Source organism: Penaeus vannamei, chromosome 2 (assembly GCF_042767895.1).
Source record: "Penaeus vannamei isolate JL-2024 chromosome 2, ASM4276789v1, whole genome shotgun sequence".
NCBI classification, from domain to species: Eukaryota; Metazoa; Arthropoda; class Malacostraca; order Decapoda; family Penaeidae; genus Penaeus; species Penaeus vannamei.
The window spans coordinates 25,450,402-25,455,401 of record NC_091550.1 but is presented as its reverse complement, the minus strand read 5'-3'; positions in this window follow the sequence as shown (position 1 = coordinate 25,455,401).

Here is a 5,000-nt window from a genome sequence, read left to right as displayed (position 1 = left end):
GAACATTGCCAAATTCTTAGTGCAGAATATCTCCCCACTAACGACCAGAGAACTCTTACTTTTATCAAAAGAAATTTCCTCTCAAACCTTACACCCTCTTACAATGCCCAAGTTTTGACAAAGAATCACAATTTACAAATTTCCCACTAAGAGAAACAACATAAATAAAAGTTGACGTATATATGTGTGTGTGTGTGTGTGTGTGTGTGTGTGTGTGTGTGTGTGTGTGTGTGTGTGTGTGTGTGTTTGTGTATACTTATATTTACATATATACATATACATATATATATATATATATATGTGTGTGTGTGTGTGTGTGTGTGTGTGTGTGTGTGTGTGTGTGTGTGTGTGTGTGTGTGTGTGTGTGTTCTTACCTAGTTGTTCTTACCTAGTTGTTTGGATACGGGAGAAGAGCTATGCTCAGGTGGTCCCGTCTGCTATATTTAAATTATCATATAACTTTTTAAATTGATGTACAGTTTTGGCACACACTACTTGATTGGGGAGACTGTTCCACGATTCAATAATTCTGTTTGGGAAACTATATTTTTTGACATCTTTATCACCTCTTTTTACTTTCAACTTTTTGTTGTGTCCTCTCGTTCTTCTTGTGTTCAAGATCAAAAAGTCATCCTTATCTATCTTCACTCTTCCTGTAATGCAGTTGAAAAGCATAATCATATCCCCCCTTTTCCTTCTTTCTTCCAAGGTTATAAGTCCTAATTTTTGTAGTCTGTCTTCGTAACTCAGATCTCTTAGGGTAGGTGCCCATCTTGTCGCCGCTCTTTGGACTCTTTCCAGTTTGTCAATATCTTTTTTCAAGTGTGGACTCCATACCACTGCACCGTACTCAAGAGCTGGTCTTATGATTGCTTTAATAATCTTCTTTACCATATCTTCGTCCACATACACGAATGCCCTCTTCATGTTGGCAATCAGTCCTAACATTTTGTGGACCTTTTCATTTATATGGTCATTTGGATTTAGGTTTCTATTTATGATTATCCCAAGATCTTTTTCCCTGTCAGCTGTGTCTAATACTGTGTCCCCTAATTTGTATTGGAATAGTGGGCGATTTCTACTTTCTCCAAATCTGACTACGTGGCATTTATTGGTATTGAATTCCATTTTCCATGTACAACTCCACGTGAATAAGTTCTCGATGTCACTTTGGACGCATTGGCATGAGACGTTGTCTGTTACCCTCTTTTGTATCTTTGCGTCATCTGCAAACATATTCAGATAACTACCTGGGCTTATGTTTGACTCTAAATCATTGACGAATATAGTAAACATAATTGGCGCCAACACCAATCCTTGAGGCACTCCGCTGGTTACCCGTCGCCATGTACAATGCTTTCCTCTAATTACTGTGCTCATTTGTCTTTCATGAAGAAAATCTTTCATCCATGCGAGTAGGTTACCTTTCACGCCACCTAGGTGCTCTAGTTTCCATAGTAGTCTTCTATGAGACACCTTATCAAAAGCCTTCTTAAAGTCTAAATACACACAATCCACCCAGCCGTCTCTTTCTTGTAATATTTCAGATACTCTATTATAAAAACAGAGGAGATTTGTTACACACGACCTTCCTTCTCTAAAACCAAATTGTTTATTTGATATCATTTCGTATTTTTCAAGCATTTCAACCCATTGTTTTCTAATTATTCTTTCTAGCAGTTTGCATACTACACTAGTTAATGAAACTGGTCTATAATTTAGTGGGTTTTGTTTGTCGCCGCTCTTATATAAGGGTGTAACATTTGCGAATTTCCAACTTTTTGGTAGTTTACCTTGTCTTAGTGAATTTTGAAATATTAACAATAAAGGAGTACACAGCTCTTCGACACATTCCCTAAGAACCCAGTTAGAAATTTCATCTGGTCCCTCTGCTTTGGTCTTGTCTAATCCTTTTAGCAGATCTTTTATTTCGTTCTTTTTGAGGGTGATATTTTCGATGTTCTTTACGTCTGTACGGGTATTTGCCATATCAAAGCATGGATCCTGAACAAACACTGACTGAAATTTCTCATTTAGGATTTCACACATTTCTTCCTCCTTAGAATATATAATGTTATTGTCTTTGATAGCGCTAATTTGATCCCTACTTTTAGTTTTGCTATTTATGTAGTTAAAGAAGAGTTTTGGTTGTCTTGCGCTTTTGTTTATTATGTCCTTTTCAAAGTCTAATTTCGCCTCTCTCATGGTTTGGGTATACACATTTCTTCCTACTTTATATCTTTCATATGCTGCCTGAGATCTATGCCTTCTGAATCTTTTCCAAAGGAGATGCTTTTTTTCCCTCATTTTCTTGCATTTGTCGTTGAACCATTTTTGGCCATTTCTTGCTTCAGTTTTGAATTTGGGTATGAATTTTTCCACTCCTTTTTTATAGATCTCACAAAATGTTGCATACTGAACATCAAGGTTCTCATCATCCAGAAGTGTTTCCCAGTTTATGTTATCAAAGAAGTATTTAAGGCTTCTATAATCACCTCTTTTGTAATTGTACTTTTCCTTTCTTTCTTTGCTTACGATGAGTTTTTCCTGTAGCAGACAGTATTTTAGTTTAATCACTACATGGTCGCTTTTTCCTAAAGGAGGACAGTATTCGATATCCTTAATATCGTCGTTATGCTTTGTAAATATTAGGTCAAGCATAGACGGCCTATCTAGCCCTCTTATCCTGGTATGATCTGTTACATTCTGGAAAAGGCAATGCTCATTTATGACATCTAGTAATTTAGCATTCCAAGAATCTGATTGCGCTCTAGGATCGAGACTTTCCCAGTCGATTTTGCTATTAAAGTCCCCTGTAATAAGAATTTCTGTTGAATTGGTTTCCGATAGTTGTAGCACTTCTTCCAGGCTCTTTATTGTCTCTTGAATTAGTTTCTGGTAATTTTCTAGTGACCACGCCGATGTTTGAGGTGGCATGTATACCGTGGTTATTATTATGTTTACCCCATTTGTTTCTACCTCAATTACCTTCATTTCCACTATGGGGTCCTGATTAATTTCTAACTCCTTTATAATAATTCCTTTCTTTGTTAATATTGCTACCCCCCCTCCATTTCCATCTGCCCTATCTTTTCTCCAAATATTATAGTCTTTAAGCCCTAATGTTACATTGCCTGTGGAGGGGTCCAGTTTGGTTTCAGTGATGCATATTACATCCGGTTTATCCATATCAATTATTGTCTCTAGTTCAAGCAACTTCGAAGATAGACCATCAATATTTGTGTAAACTATTTCTATATAATCTTTAGGTATTAAATTTGGTTGCAGGGTTAATGTTTGTCTGCCTCTACATTTTGGTTCCGATAGTATATTTGCTTTGCTTGGAGACCTCTCACCCTCCAAATAAATAAGTTTTTTTCCTCTTCAGTCCTTTGTTCATTTTTGTTTTTTACTTCTTCCAATTTCTTTTGTAGCGTTACTCTGTCATCTTTGGTCATGTTTTCTCTTATCCAGATTTTTTTGTATTCCTCATGGGTGGCCAGAACTTTGGCTTTCTTTATTATATCAGTTACTATTTGCTTATTCAAGAATGTTACTTTTAGAGGCCGTTCCTTTCCCTTTTCGAATAATCCCAGCCTCCTGTGAGCTATGATATTCTGCTCGGCGAATTCGGGATTTATGACTTTGAGAATATCTACAATTAATTTCTTGTCTTCGTTGTATCGTTCAATTCCATCTTCTACAACTTTTTCTTCGTGTCCCAATATTACTATGTCCTTGTTTACGTCAGCCAAATGAGCAATATTTCTTGCATGTTGCCCAAGGTGGGATTTGAATTCATTCTTCTTAATCGTTGCTGCAAGCTGTGTTTTAATTTCCTCCTTTGTGGTCTTGATGTCTTGTTCTATTTTTTTTTCCATTTCATTCACGGTTTCCTTTACTTTTGATACATCTGCATATGTAGCTGTCATTTTCTTGGCTTCTTCCATTATTTGAGCTTGGCTGTTTGACAAATTACTTTCAATCTGTTTGACAGTTTCTTGGACTTTGATGACCTCCTCAACTTTTTCCTGAAGATTTTTTGCTTCAGTTCCACTATCGCTGCCAATTTTGGTTTCAGCTTCTTCTAACTTCTCCTTTAGTTCTTTAATTTTCAGGTCAGATTTCTCCATATTTTCTCTCTGAATTGTTGTATTTCTACGCAGGTTTTCTACCAATTCCTTCAGATTCACATTCTCTTCACGTATTTTGAGGCATTCTGCTACCAGGTTGTCAACCTTGGCTTCAAGAGCCTCAATTCTGATTGCTGCTTCTGCTAACTTCATTTTCCTCGTCTGATCTCAGTTGTTCCTCATTAAACAAACAAAAAACAGAGATGTACTCACGTCAGTTGTCTCTAGGCGCGAAACGCTTACCATGCAGGATTTGCGGTCACTTCTCGCTTCCCTCTCCTCTCTCACGTCCCGGCTTACAAGCCACACTATCTTTTTCTACTTTTTCCACTTTCTCCTTCACTTTCTCACTCACATTTTCCTTCCAACATGAACTATACACATTTACATACATCCATGGCTAGCAGACTAGACCACCCATTGCTCAAACCTCTCCGTATTTAACAACATGTAAGAGCTGTACTGCGCTGATGCACTGCACTTCTCGCCTCGTGTGTGTGTGTGTGTGTGTGTGTGTGTGTGTGTGTGTGTGTGTGTGTGTGTGTGTGGTTATTCAGAACAGGGGATAGAGGAGAGCCCTCTCTCCCTTGTTCTGGCTAACCTGTACATAGAGTTCGAGTCGGAGCTCGTCCCTTCCATCTCCACTCGTCCTTCCATGTGGCTGAGATATGTCGACGACGTCTTCGCTCTCTGGCCCCATGACCCTGCCCTGTTTCCTGATTTCCTGTCGCAGCTGAATTCTCTCTCTCCTTCCATCCGTTTCAAGGTGGAATGGGAGGTTGACGACAAGCTCCCTTTCTTGGACACTTGTCCATCGCTCCGGTGATCATTTCTCCTTTTCTAATTACAGGAAACCTATGCACAGTG